General features: G+C 38.9%; 1 pseudogene; it reads left to right on the top strand.

Moving 5' to 3' along the window:
• Positions 1–258: 258 nt before the first annotated feature.
• The window catches only part of LOC120881673, a 38,711-nt pseudogene continuing 22,597 nt past the window's right edge, over positions 259–16,372 (top strand).

Here is a 16,372-nt window from a genome sequence, read left to right on the forward strand (position 1 = left end):
CAAGCTCAGCTCCTCAGTCAGGGCCGAGATGTTCTATTACTGATGTGTTTTCAGAACGGCAGCCTAACTGTCTACATGCTAACACGCTGCCTGAGTGTGTGGCCGATGGAAACCGATCAACACCCCACGCACCTGTGTTTCCAGAGTCTCAGGCGAGGTGGGAGAAGGACGCTATTTCCTCGGGGAGGATAAAGGTGGACGTGTCACCAAGTCCCGCTCTGAGCAAGGTGAAGTCCAGGGAAGAAGCCTTCTAGGGCCATGCCGAGACCCATCTCTGAGGAGCCCCGGGTCAGGAAGTCCTCTCATCCTACGAGCAGTGATATCTGGTGACGAGTTTCTCACCTTAGGCAATTGAGGGAACAGTCGGCCAGACTGTACAGGAAAGCTCGCTATGAGACGCCTGCTGCCAACATAACGCCTGCTGCTGCTGCTAAGTTGCTTCAGTCGTGTCTGACTCTGTGCGACCCCATAAACAGTGCCGTGCTGTCTTAGCAGCAGCAGCAGCAGCAGCAGCAGCAGCAGCAGGCATTATGTTGGCAGCAGGCGTCTCATGGCGAGCTAGCTGTGGTTTTATTTCTCTCTGTTTGGTAACACGACTCGTTCTTACTGCCTTCACTGAATTAGACTGCCAAAGAAATGGCCAGTTTGGAAGAACACACACTGAAAAATCAACATTTCCGACTCATCTTGAGATCACAGCAGCAACAGGGACGTATTTCTGAAGATCCAGAAAGAACAGCGGCAAGTGGAGGAGAGATGTGGTCTTGCCAGACTGTGGCATCACCTCACATGAACACAGAGGTGTGAGGAAGCGAGCAGACGTGAGACGCCACTGCAACATGATGGATCTCTTGGAAATATCAAATGCCCAGCACAGAATGGGCCCCACCACAGCCACCGATCTTTCAGTAACTTCCATTTATTCCTATTTACCTCCTCTGTTCACTTTCCACTTGCGCAAAATAAAAAGACGTCAACTTGGTTTTATTTTGAAATCCTAAAATTAGTCAGTAGATATGCCCCTCAGGAAATGGGTTTGGCTCATCAATGAAGAGCCTTGCTCATGTTTCCTCTTGAAACGGATGTGATTACTCAAAATGCAGTGTTCTAATTGTCATATTTGTGGCAGAGCTGTTAGTAATTATTATATAGTTCACTTAAGCAACATAGTTTCCTTCTTTTTAATATTTTATTTCTGGCAAGCCAAAGTTTTTAGTAGGCTGGATTCTGTGTAGAATTGAGACAGAGAAAAGGGTGTAGAATTGGATTTGCAGTGATAATTCACCTCATGAATTTCATCTACTTCAAAAGCATATCCAATAGCAATAATGCAGGGGATTTCATCACAAAAACCTGGCTACTTACATCTTATCTTTAATATGAGCAAAATGATAGAGGAGCCTTAGCTTAGGACATCCTTTATCATTTTTTTTGCATGAACCTCCCCAACTCTATCCCACCATTCAAGTTTCAGACATTTTTCTAGGTTTGAAATAACTTCTATTGTTCAAGATATGGCAACAACATCATACTTTCCACCATGGAAAGCCTTTCTCCCTGACTTTTCCTATGGGGAAAAACATGGAAGAGAAAAAATAAAATGTTAAAAATTAGCAGAAGTACCTAAAATCTTCCTGTTGCAATTCAAATATTTTCTCACATACTCTTAAGCAAACTCTGTATTTCAGGTTATCTGCAGGAAAGTTGTAAATTTCCTACATAAACAGTCAGAAAAATGTTTAGAATGGTAGTGGTATAAAAATAGATGTACAGATCAATGAAACAGTATAGAAAGCCCAGAAATAAATGCAGGCATTTATAGTCAAGAGCCTCTAAATGAAAGTGAAAGAGGAGAGTGAAAAAGTTGGCTTAAAATTCAACATTCAGAAAACTAAGATCATGGCATCTGGTACCATCACTTCATGGGAAATAGATGGGGAAACAATGGAAACAGTGACAGAATTTATTTTCTTGGGCTCCAAAATCACTGCAGATGGTGACTGCAGCCATGAAATTAAAACACACTTGCTCCTTGGAAGAAAAGCTATGACCAACCTAGATGGCATATTAAAAAGCATAGACATTACTCTGCTAACAGAAGTCTGTGTAGTCAAAGCTATGGTTTTTCCAGTAGTCATGTATGCATGTGAAAGTTGGACCATAAAGAAAGCTGAGTGCTGAAGAATTGATGCTTTTGAACTGTGGTGTTGGAGAAGACTCTTGAGAGTCTCTTGGACTGCAAGGAGATCAAACTAGTCAATCCTAAAGGAAATCAGTCCTGAATATTCATTGGAAGGACTGGTGCTGAAGCTGAAACTCCAATACTTTGGCCATCTGATGCGAAGAACTGACTCATTGGAAAATATCCTGATGCTTGGAAAGACTGAAGACGGGAGGAGAAGGGGATGACAAAGGATGAAATAGTTGGATGGTGTCACTGACTCGATGGACACGAGTTTGGGTAAGCTCCGGGAGTTGGTAATGAACAGGGAAGCCTGGCATGCTGTAGTCCATGGGGTCACAAAGAGTCATACATGACTGAGCGACTGAACTGAACTGACTTATGGTCAATTAAAACTACTGCAAAGGAGGCAAAAATATACAATGGAGAAAAGATAGTCTCTTCCACAAGTTGTGCTGGGAAAATTGGACAGGTACATATAAAAGAATGAAGTTAGAACACTCTAACACCATATACAAAATAAACTCAAGATGTATTAAAGACCTAAATGTGAGACTGGATACTATAAAACTCTTAGAGGAAAGCATAGGTAAACGCTCTTTGACTTAAGTTGCAGCAATGTTTTTTTTGAATCTGTCTTCTTGAGTAACAGAACTCAAAAAAAATAAACAAATGGTACCTAATTAAACTTAAAAGCTTTTGCACAGCAAAGGAAACCATAAACAAAAGAAGACAACCCACAAAGTGGGAGAAAATATTTGCAAATGATGCAGCCAACAAGGGATTAATCTCCAAAATATGCAACGAGTTCATATAGCTCAATATTAAAAACACAAAACAAAGAACAATGCAATCAAAAAACTAGCAGGTCTAAGTAGACATTTCTTCAAAAAAGACATACAAATGGCTAACAGGCACATGAAAAGATGTCCACCATCACTAATTATTAGAGAAATACAAATCAAAACTACAATGAGGTATCCTCGCACAGATCAGAATGGCCAACGTCAAAAAGCCTACAAATGAATGCTGGAGAGGGCACAAGTAAAGGGAACCCTTCTACACTGTGGGGATGTAAACTGGCACAGCCACTATGGAGAACAGTATGGATGTTCATTAAAAAACTAAAAATAGAGCTACCGCATCATCCTGCAATCCCACTCATGGACATATCTCTGGAGAAAACTAATTTGAAAAGATACATGTACCCCAATGTTCGCAGAAGCACTATTTACAAAAACCAAGATGTGGAAGCAACCTAAGATTCCATCAACAGATGAACAGATAAACAAAATGTGGTATATATACCCAATGGGATATTACTGAGCCACAAAGAAGAATGAAATAATTCCATTTGCAGCAACATGGATAGACCTAGAGATTATACTAAGTGAAGTCAAACAAAGAGAAATATATGATATCACTTATATGTGGAATCTAAAAAAAGACATAAATGAATTTATTTACAAAATAGAAATAGATTCACATTGAAAACAAACTTATAATTACCAAAGGAGAAAGGCAGTGAGGGGAGGGATAAATTAGGAGTTTGGGACTGAAATATACACACTACTATATATGGAGTAGATAGCCAACAAAGACCTACTGCATAGCACAGGGAACTATACTTAGTATCTTGTAATACCCTGTAATAGAAAAGAATCTAAACAAGAAAAAATATATATATATAATCTTACTGATTAATAATCTGATCTGTATTGAGTAGCATAAAATGAGAACAATTTTTAGTTTTTGTATATTTACAGTGTTAGGGGTGGACTGAGCTCAGCTTGTTGGATTTCACTTGGAGTCTCTCATGATATTGCACTCCAACAATGGCTGGAGCTGGAACCACCTCAGAGCCTTTCTTGCTCACATGTCTGGTGGATGATGTTGGTTGGGACCTCAGCAGGAACTATCAACAGAAATACCTACACCAGGCCTCTCTATGTGGATCGGGCTTCCATGCACCGTATCAGCTTTGTTCCACAGGCAAGTGTCCTAACAGAGCCAGCCAGAAGCCATATTGTCTTTTCTAAATTAGCCTCAGAAGTTATACACCATCACTATAGCTGGATTCTCTTTATTAGACACTATTAACTAAGGCTAGTCCACATTCAAAAGGGGGTGAGGTGGGAAATGAGACTTCACCTCTTGGTGGGAAGAGTGTCAAATACTTTTCAGTATGTTTTAAAACCAGACACTCATCTTGCCTCTAAGATACTGAAACTTGTGACAAGTTTGGGATGACTACCTTTCTCTTGCTTAAGGATCCTCTATTTCTTACTAGGCTTCTGGCATGCTTCTTCAGAGCCTATATCCTTCCTAACTACATCGCCACACAGCACACAGCATAATGACCTACAGCTTTCTATCTGCTGTCATTGTGCTTCATCCTAAGACAACACTACTGAGTTCTATCTTGACTTTCTTGTGCTTCAGGGGACAATAGGCATAGCACAGGGAACTAGGATTGTTACTAATGGCGGGGCTTTGGTAGGGCTAAAAGGTTCTGGATATGTTGGTTTCTGGAATAAATGCAAATTTCTGGAAGTTTTTCCATTATTCTATTGCTTTTAGTCCATAAGGTGCTACTCTCAACTGACACCTAAAGACAAGAAGACTCATGGAAGACCATGTATGGCTATACTAAGTGAACTAAGTCGATTTTAAATTTGATCTAATTGTCAATCTGTCTGGTTGAAGAGGTTCTGAAAAAAGATCAATGTATTCATAGCATGGTTCCAAGAATCAAAAGGTTTGAGTGCCTATAGTCATGAGAGATCACAGGAGAGTCAACAGAGTTACCTTTCTAACTACTGTCCTTTTATGACCAGGCTTCCAAGAAGTTGCTGTCTGGAACAGTACTCTCTGCTCTTTGAAATTTGAAACCTTGAAAACTTTTTTTTTTAATTTTGGATCTAGTTCCTAGTTCCTAGGGATCGAACCTGGGCCCCCTGCATTGAGTGCAGAATCTTAGCCAGTGGACCAGCAGGGAAGTCCCAAAACTTTGAAAACTTTCAATAATACAAATTTGTCATTAGTAAATGTAAGACCCTAAATATTTCTACAGTTAGAGAAGTAATGAAGAATACAATACCAGGTGATTATCCTATTTGTTAACCTAATTTAATGTGTTATTTGAAACAAGAGTGTTTTAACCAGTAAACTACACATTTTAAATCAGGTTAACAGCCTACATGATTCATTTGGCTTTGTGGGATTTAATTTGCTTTAGTCAACATTAATAAAGAAAATTAAAAACACAGATAAGTGGAAAGACATCTCATGTTCAAAGACTTTAGAATTAATTTTTAAATATCTGTACTACCTGAAGTGATCTAAGATTCAACACAATCTATTAAAATCCCAGTGGAATTCTTAACAGAAGACAATCCTAAAATTCATATTGAATCACAAGAGATGACAAAGAGCTGAAACAGTCTTGAGTAAGAACAAAGCTGGAGACATCACACTCACTGATTTCAAAATACTTTACAAAGCTATATGGTACTAACAAAAAGACAGATACATGGACCAATAGATAATAAAAAGTCCAGAAATAAATCCATGCATCTATGGTCAACTGACCTTCAACAAGGGTGCTATGAACACAAATTGGGGAAAGATAGTCTCTTCAACAAATTGTGTTGGGAAAACTAGATAGTCACATACAGAAAAATGCAGGTAGACCTTTAACACATATCATATGCAAAAATCTATTTAAAATAAATTAAAGAATTAATTAAACATAAGGCTTGAAACCATACTACTACTAGAAGAAAACTCAGGGGAAAAGTTTCTTGACATTAACTGGAATGGGCAATGATTTTTTGGACATGACATCAAAGCACAGGCAACACACACACAAAGTAAACAAGTCAAATTGCACCAAACTAAAAAGCTTCTGCATAACCAAGGAAACAATCGAGTAAAACAGTAACTTCTAGAACAGGAGAAAATATTAGCAGATCATTTATCAAATAAAAGGTTAAGAACCAAAATATAAGAGTAACTCAAACAACTCAGTAACAATAAGTAAGTAAATAATCCCAGGAAAATCAGGGAAAGGCAAATCAAAACCACAATGAGCTATCACCTCACACCTATTAGAATGACAATTATTGAAAAGACAAAAGGTTAAGTGTTGGTCAGGATGTAGAGAACAGGGAAGGAACCCTTTTGCACAGTTGGTGGTAATGAACTTGGTTCAATCATTATAAAACATACTATGGGGGCTCCTCAAAAAATTAAAGGAAAAACTTCCCTCTAATCCAGCAATCCCACTTCTGGGTATATATTTAAAGGAAATGAAATCAGTATCTCAAAGAGATATCGGCAGACCAATGGTGACTGTAGCTCTATTCACAACACCAAGATACAGAAGAAACCTAAATGAAATCTAAATGAATCTAGAGGACATTTTACTAAGTTTAATAAACTAGACAGAGAAAGACACATAACTGCATGATCTCATTTATATGTAAAATAAACATAGTCAAACTTATAGAAACAGAATAAAATGGTGGATGACGGGCTGGAGGGAGGGAGAAATGGAGAGGTAATGGTCAGAGGGTAAAAATTTTCAGTCATGTAAGATGCTCAAGTTATGAAGTTCTATAATTTAATTTATAGATTTAATTAAATAACTTATTAAATTTATAAATTTAATTTATTTATAAATATATAAATTCATAAATTTATTTATTATTAATTAAATTTATAAATTAGATAATTTAATTTATAGCAATGTGACTAAAATTAACAATATGGTATTGACTATGTGGTGGCTCAAACGGTAAAGCATCTGTCTACAATGCGGGAGACCTGGGTTCAATCCCTGGGTTGGGAAGATCCCCTGGAGAAGGAAATGGCAATCCACTCCAGTACTATTGCCTGGAAAATCCCATGGACAGAGGAGCCTGGTAGGCTACAGGCCATGGGGTCTCAAAGAGTCAGACACCACTGAGCGACTTCACTTTCACTTTCTATTGCCTGTGTGAAATTTTCTAAATGGCTAGATCTTCACTGTTCTTACCACAAAGAAAATGGGAACTATGTAAGGTAATTGATATGATAATTAGCTTCACTGTAGTGGTTATTTCGCTGGATATGAACATCAAAATATCAGGTTGTGTATCTTTAATATATACAACTTTATTTGTCAATTATATCACAATAAAACTGGAGACATTAATGCATTCAATATGAAACAAAATTTGAATTCATTTGCCTAGCACAGCTATATATAATTATTAACAGAAGAAAAACTTCCCACTGTGTTAAACTTTGAAATAAATTTCAAAACAAATACTAGTGCTTTATAGTCATTTGTTGGTGAAAATTGCCTTTGAAATAATTTATGAAGTGGGAAAAATGAGATTTTAATAATATGGAATGTAAACCAGTTTCTGGTAACACTTGCACAACATCAGGGAATATTTAGTATGTAAATATGTTTAACAGTATACTTTGTGTTATGTTAGCATTTTTATTAAAGACCCTAGAGCATTTTAAGTAGGCTTATTAAAATTTTCATTTCTCTGCTCTGATTAGGGAAATGTTCACATCTTATATCTGGTATGTCCCTCATAGTTCTAGAATAGTTACAACAAAGAATTATAGAGCAAATAAATCAGATTGCTGACTGTGAAAATAGAATTATTCAATAGGATGACCACAGACCAGGAATTTGAATAAATCCAAAAATATACATATAAAACATATGTTATCATCATTTGTTTTGTTCTTTGACTGTAAAAGATAAATTAAGTCTCCAGGAATGCAAAGCCATTGTACACTGCTTTCTCTCTCAAAGTTAACAGTTAAATGTTCTTTTTTTTTTTTGACTGCATGGCTTGTGGGATCTTAGTTTCCTGACCAGGGATCCAACCTACATCCCCTGCATTGCAGGTGGGGAGTCTTAACCACTGGACTGCCAGGGAAGTCCCAAATGTTCTTCTAGCAATGAAAACAATCAGAAGACCCCCACCCTCAGCCCAAACACTCAGTTCCAATAGAACATGTTACAGCACACCATGTCAGAAACCAAAGTATTCTTACTGGTTGCGTTTTGCTATCACAAATTGATACCGTTATCACCATTTCTTTATCAATCACTTTTCCCTGAATTAACAAGCTAGTCTTTTTATGGCTTCCTCTGTAAACTATGATTAATTCAGTATTTCCCAGGATCTATAAAATCTGAGAAGTGAATGCAACTGGTTATGAAAGAAGTTGGTAATATTCATTCATTTTCTAAATTGGATTATGACAGTAGGTGGCAGCCTTACAAGACTGGTATTATCTTGGAGTATTCTCCAAATTGTACGCTATGAAGCATCAGCCGTACGAAGTCAATTTATAGTTACTCCTTTTCCCACTTTAGGTCCTTAAGCTTACTTCTCAATAGTCCAAGGAAACCAGAGCACAGGCAAAGTTTAGGGAAATGCTGCCCTGCTCTGGCTAAGAAATGATAGAAAGAGGAGGAAAAGAAGGAAGCAATTAATGAATTTCCCAGCTTCTGACTGCAAATTATGGAAAGGAGGTACTTTTTAAAAAATTAACTATAGTGGATTTACAATATTATGTTAATTTCAAGTGTGGAGCTTCAGATTCTTTTCCATTATATGCTATTACAAGACACTGATAGTTCTCTGTGCTATACAGTATGTCTTTGCTGTTTATTTTATACATAGCAGTGTGTATATGTTATTCCCATTCTCTTAATTTCCCCTCGCATTCTCTTTCCCCTTTGGAAACCATAAATTTGTTTTCTGTCTGTGAAACTGTTTCTGTTTTGTAAATAAATTGATTTGTATTATTTATTAAGATTCTACATATAAGTGATATGATATTATATTTGTCTTTATCTGGCTTATATCACTTATAATGATAATCTCTAGGTCCATCCATGTTGTCACTAACAGTGATATTTCATTCATTGTGAATGCTCATTCATTCATCTGTGCCCAACCCTTTGTGACCTCATGGACTTAAGCCCAAACCAGATTCCTCTGTCCATGGAATTTTCCAGGTAAGAATACTGAAGTTGGTTCCCATTTCCTTCTCCAGGGGATCTTCCCAAACCAGGGATTGAACCCGTGTCTCCTGCACATCCTGTGCATTGGCAGGTGGATTCTTTACCACTGTGCCACCTGGGAAGCACCTATATACACATAGAGACACATGTATACCATATCTTTTTAATCCAGTCGTCTGTTGGTGGGCACTCAAGTTGCTTCTATGCCTTGGCTGTTGTGAAGAGTGCTGCTATGAACACTGGGGTGAATATATCTTTTCAAATTAGAGTCTTCATATTTTCTGGATATATGTCCAGGACTGCTAATTCATATTGTAACTCTATTTTTAGTTTTCTAAGGAATCTCTATACTATTTGCTGAAGAATGTTCAAACTACTATATCAATTCAGTTACTCGGTCATGTCCAACTCTTTGCAACCCCATGAACCTCAGCACGCCAGGCCTTCCTGTCCATAACTAACTCCCAGAGTCCACCCAAACCTATGTCCATTGAGTCGTTAATGCCATCCAACCATCTCATCCTCTGTCGTCCCCTTCTCCTCCTGCCCTCAATCTTTCCCAGCATCAGGGTCTTTCCAAATGAGTCAGCTCTTTGCATCAGGTGGCCAAAGTATTGGAGTTTCAGCTTCAACATCAGTCCTTCCAATGAACACCCAGGACTGATCTCCTTTAGGATGGACTGGTTGGATCTCCTTGCAGTCCAAGGGACTCTCAGGAGTCTTCTCCAACACCACAGGTCAAAAGCATCAATTCTTCTGCACTCAGCTTTCTTTATAATCCAACTCTCACATCCATACATGACCACTGGAAAAACCATAGCCTTGACTAGACAGACCTTTGTTGACAAAGTAATGTCTCTGCTTTTCAATATGCTGTCTAGGTTGGTCATAACTTTCCTTCCAAGGATTAAGCATCTTTTAATTTCATAGCTGCAATCACCATCTGCAGTGATTTGGTTCTCATTTAATATGCTAACAAGGAAATGCTCAAAAACCTCAAACCAGACTTCAACAGTATGGAAACCAAGAACTTCCAGATGTACAAGTTGGATTTAGAAAAGGCATAGGAACCAGAGATCAAACTGCCAATATCTGTTGTTGGATCATAGAAAAAGTAAGAGAATTCAAAAAAAAAAAATCTACTTCTGCTTCACTGACTACACAAAAGCCTTTAACTGTGTCAATCATTTCAAACCATGGAAAATTCTTAACGAGATGGGAATACCAGACCGCCTTACCTGCCTCCTAAGAAATCTGTATGCAGGACAAGAAGCAACAGTTAGAACCAGACATGGAACAATGGACTGGTTCAAAACTGGGAAAAGAGTACGTTAAGACTGTATATTGCCACCATGCTTACTTAACTTCTATGCAGAGTATGCTTCTCTTCTGGCTCACCTGGTAAAGAATCCGCCTGCAATGCGGGAGACCTGGGTTCGATCCCAGGGTTGGGAAGATTCCCCTAGAGAAGGGAAGGCTACCCATTCCAGTATTCTGGTCTGGAGAATTCCATGGACTGTATAGATCATGGGGTCACAAAGAGTTGGACACGACTAAGCCACTTTCACTTCATTTCACATGCAGAGTACATCATGTGAAATGCTTAGCTGGATGACACACAAATGGGGATTCAGGACTGCTGGTAGAAATATCAACGACTTCAGATATGTGGATGATACCACTCTAGTGGTAGAAAGCAAAGAGCCTCTTGATGAGGGTGAAAGACGAAAGTGAAAAATCTGGCTTAAAACTCAACATTCAAAAAACTAAGATCATGGCATCTGATCCCATCACTTCATGGCAAATAGATGGGGAAAAAGTAGAAACAGTGACAGATTTTATTTTCTTGGGCCCCCAATCACTGCAGATGGTGACTGCAGCCAGAAAATTAAAAGACACTTGTTCTTTGGAAGAAAAGCTTTGAGAAATGTTGATAGCATATTAAAAAGCAGAGACATGACTTTACCTACAAAGGTCCATATAGTCAAAGCTATGGATTTTCTAGCAGTCATGTATGGATGTGAGAATTGAATCAAAAAGACTGAGAGTCCTTTGGACAGCAAGCAGATGAAACCAGTTCATCCTGAAGGAAATCAACCCTGAATATTCATTGGAAGGACTGATGCTGAAGCTCCAATACTTTGGCCACCTGATGTGAAGAGCCGACTCATTGGGAAAAGACCCTGATGCTGGGAAAGATGGAGGGCACGAACAGAAGGGGGTGATAAAGGATGAGATGGTTGGATGGCATCACAGACTCAATGAACATGAACTTGAGCAAACTCTAGGAGATGGTGAAGGACAGGGGACCTGGCATGCTGCAGTCCATGGGGTTGCAGAGTCAGACATGACCCAGTGACTGAACAGCATAGTATTTTCCATAGAGGCTGAAGAAATTTGCATTCCCACCAATATTATAAAAGGGTTCCTCTGCCAAGAAGGAGATACTTTTGATAAACAAGAATAACATTAATGGCTGAGAAGGAGGCTATTTCTTCTATTCTCCATTGAGAGATGTAGAAAGAGGTCAGTTCTTGGGCCACCCCTCTCCCAACAACCTTGAACAAAACTCTTAAGAACTTGGCCTTACAAAGGCAGCTGAAATTTTCCTTTGATAAGCCAACCCTTACTCCCATATGGCACAGAACTCTGACTGGCTTGATAAGGGTGGGGTGGGGGGTTCTCTGAAGCTCTCAAGCTAGCAGGTATGACAGGAGATGAGTTACAATCAGTAACCTGCCTCTGATGGAAACCAAGCTGATCTTTGATTATTCTGACCAAGTTAAAAGAGACCAGGTCATTAACTGAACCAATTAGAAATTTCAGCCACATGGTTAGCAAGGTTTTCCACACTCATGTTTTCAAGGAACTTTGTCCCAGAGACCACAGAAAGAGAGGGCATTGTATCTGAGATCCTTGGCTCTTTCTCAAGACTGGGAGATCCTTGAAACCCTTCGGTCCATCTACCCTGACACCACCTTAGAGAAGGGAAGGGAAGGCTCTCTGAAAGATTAAATATTTTCTTCAAACTCTGATCACCTACAGTTCTGAATGATTTTCAACATTTTTGAATCATATAAATTTATACCCAATTGCATATGTAGTGATATTTTTTCTCCATTGAGAAACTGGTGGGGAAGGGGGTTTTTGAATGACAAAATAAATATTCACATTTTATTGTGTGCTATTTTACTCTGCCACAAGAGTGGGTTTCCATCTATGGAAAGAGTTCCTATTTGCCTCCCTATCAAGTCAGTAAGAAAGAGAGAGAATATTGTAGGCTTCTTGTGCTTCTGACATACTTTGTGAATCTGAGTTGATGTGCAAATATCTACTCATCTTGAGACAGAAGAAGAGAAGGAGCTCTAAGCTCCACTTTTAAAATAAAAACTAGTTTTTAATCAGAGTACAGTCTACTGAGTATAAGAAGCTGTGCTTGGGGCTGTAAATACAAGTGTTTAGTACAGGTCATCTTCATCAGTGTGGAGTCTGTCCCCTCCTTTTGTTTCCTGTCCAGTCTCTCACACACTAAACCAATCCTCCACCATTGATGTGAGTACTCTGTCTCTGGGTACCACGGCCATCAGTCCGTTAGCTCCACTCTAGTCTCACTTGTGCCTTCCTAGCTTGGACCCCATGAGTAACTGTGTTAAAGACAGAGGCCACATTTTATGCCCTACATCGACACCCTCCAGACAGAGACCACCAGGGACCTTACTGTCAATGAAGTTAAGTTTATTGTTGCAACAAGGGAAGCTAAATCACGGCGAACAGTGGGGCATTCCGATAAGGAGTTGGGGGATCATTCGAGGATTTGGGTTTATGCTAACTGATTTTAGGAAGGCTCCAAGAAAGTATATGTCTGTTCTGGAGTCCATGTTGTCAGAAAGCAGGAGTAACTTGAGGATTGTATGTGTGTCAATCGCTCAGTCCTGTCTGACTCTTTCAGATCTTCTGTCATCATAATTATTGTCTAGGTGGCAGGACGAAAGGAGTGGGGCAAAGGTCGTCATTGGGAAAGAAGCAGCAATTACGGATATTAGCTGAAAGAGGGAGATATTTGGTTACTTGTGTTGTATGACTATGATTACAGAGTGGGTTTGTTCTTGTCCTATTCAATCATGGTCATGGGAAATCCTTATCTGATGATGATACTCTGTGATTTCATCTTCAACAGAAGAACACCATGGTTTAGGTAGAAAGAACTAGACCAACTATTAACACAAGCTATCATCTCTCAGGGCTCTTATTTTCTTTCACATGATGAAACATTTATGCTCTAAATCACTAGTTGGCCTTGCCAGTTACCATGGTTTTGCTGTCAAGAGTTGATCTGAAGAAAATTATGATCATTTGCTTTGACAATTCACTACAAATTAATGTTTTCTAACCCCAAGTACTCCTTCACTGCTCCCTGACAATTAAAAAATGCACTTCTTATTGAATTTCTATTATAATGACCATAGAAGCCACTTCAAATTCTTCATGCACTCCTTGGGGTATAATTTAATCACATCATCTTTTACTCTTGATAAATGAATACATTTACAAACTAGTTGAAAGAATAAAACCATGTAATTAGAAAACCCTCTCTCTAATTACCTCCCTTCCTCATTGCCTGTAAGAGTCTCTGTGTATTTTAGTTCTTCTTCCTCTCTATAAAAGAAGAATTCCCACATTCCTGTCAGATCTACTGGAGCTTCTAATTCTATGCCATCTAAGTGCTCATGCAACACTGTTTAATCAGTGATTTAATCTCTGTCCACTATCTTCTTTTTCTTCTTTTATTTTCGTATACTTGTTATATACTGAAAATTTTTGTCCCGCCAAAATTCTTCTGTTGAAGCCAAACCTCCAATATGACTATTTCGAGATAGGGCCTTTTGTGGAAGTAATTAAAATTAAAATAAAGTCATAAAGGTAAGGCCCTAATCTGATGGGATTTGTGTCCCTGCAAGAGGGAGAGGAGAAACCAGATAGCTTGCTCGCCATCATCTAAGATACAGTGACAAGGCAGGTGTCTGCAAACAAGGAAGAGAGATCTCACCAGAACCCAGCCATTATGGCACACTGATCTTGAACTTCCAACCTCTAAAACTTGAGAAAATAAATTTTGGCTGTTGAAGCCACCTAGTTTCTGATATTTTGTTATGGCAGCCAGAATTAATGCACACTCTACTGCAATTTCCCCTTATAGACATATAGTCTCATCAATCCCCTAACTTGAAATGAGCTAACCTATTCTTCCTTGTTCTCTAGTTTCTTAACAGACTCATGTACTATCCTTTCCTTTATTTATTTTCTTTCAAAAAATGAAGAAAAATCAGAAAATTACAGAGAGAAATAGAACACCTGTGTTTTTACTGTTGGGAATTAATAAGTCCCATGGACAGAGGAGCCTGGTACGCTGCAGTCCACGGGGTGGAAAAGAGTCGGACACGGCTGACTTTCATGCATTGGAGAAGGAAATGGCAACCCACTCCAGTGTTCTTGCCTGGAGAACCCCAAGGATGGGGGAGCCTGGTGGACTGCCATCTATGGGGTCGCACAGAGTCGAACACGACTGAAGTGACTTAGCAGCAACAGCAGCATGCTATGTTATAGATTTCTTAAATCAAAAAGTTTACTAAAAATTATCAAAGTTAATTGACATCTTTTGTCTCAGACACTCCAAGAATTACCCTGGCTGCAGGTCAATATAATGCTGTAAATACCAAAATAATAACAAAAAAGCAACTAAGTTCTTCACTAGAATTTCACTATTTTCTGTTATAATTATTAATACTTTGCTTCTAAATCACTATAGTATGAAATTCTCTTGCTTCCAGATCAGTTATTTAAATCCTAATGACTTTTTGCTTTCACAATGTCTCACAGTGGTACTATCTTTCTAAAGATCAATACCTAAGGCCAAGCCTTGTTATTCCATGCAAAAGCTAATCAATTATTTTTCTTATTAGCCTCCAAGGGCTAATTCAAAATAATCTCAATGGGAATTCACATAACTCAAGCTAGCCATTTTAAACCAAACAACTCAACATGAATACATGCTCAACATCACTAATTATCAGGCAAATGTAAATCAAAACGACAATGAGATGTCACATAACACCTTTTAGGATGACTGTACCTTTAAAAAGATACTAAGTGTTGGCAAGGTTGCAGAGAAACTGGAAGTGTTTTATCATGTTCAGTTCAGTTCAGTCGCTCAGTCGTGTCCGACTCTCTGCGACCCCATGAATCTCAGCATGCCAGGCCTCTCTGTCCGTCACCATCTCCTGGAGTTCACTCAAACTCACGTCCATCAAGTCAGTGATGCCATCCAGCCATCTCATCCTCGGTCATCCCCTTTTCCTCCTGCCCCCAATCCCTCCCAGCATCAGAGTCTTTTCCAATGAGTCAACTCTTTGCATGAGGTGGCCCAAGTATTGGAGTTTCAGCTTTAGCATCATTCCTTCCAAAGAACACCCAGGACTGATCTCCTTTAGAATGGACTGGTTGGATCTCCTTGCAGTCCAAGGGACTCTCAGGAGTCTTCTCCAACACCACAGGTCAAAAGCATCAATTCTTCTGCACTCAGCTTTCTTCACAGTCCAACTCTCACATCCATACATGACCACAGGAAAAACCATAGCCTTGACTAGATGGACCTTTGTTGGTAAAGTACTGTCTCTGCTTTTGAATATGCTATCTAGGTTGGTCATAACTTTTCTTCCAAGGAGGAAGCGTCTTTTAATTTCATGGCTGCAATCACCATCTGCAGTGATTTTGGAGCCCAAAAAAATAAAGCCTGACACTGTTTCCACTGTTTCCCCCATCTATTTCCCATGAAGTGATGGGACCAGATGACATGATCTTCGTTTTCTGAATGTTGAGCTTTAAGCCAACTTTTTCACTCTCCTCTTTCACTTTCATCAAGAGGCCTTTTAGTTCCTCTTCACTTTCTGCCATAAGGGTGGTGTCATTTGCATATCTGAGGTTATTGATATTTCTCTCGGCAATCTTGATTCCAGCTTGTGCTTCTTCCAGCCCAGCGTTTCTAAGCCTTCCTCAGCGATCAATGCAAAGAAATAGAGGAAAACAACAGAACAGGAAAGACTAGAGATCTCTTCAAGAAAACTAGAGATACCAAGGGAACATTTCATGCG

Source organism: Oryx dammah, unplaced genomic scaffold (genome assembly GCF_014754425.2).
Source record: "Oryx dammah isolate SB20612 unplaced genomic scaffold, SCBI_Odam_1.1 HiC_scaffold_23, whole genome shotgun sequence".
NCBI classification, from domain to species: domain Eukaryota; kingdom Metazoa; phylum Chordata; class Mammalia; order Artiodactyla; family Bovidae; genus Oryx; species Oryx dammah.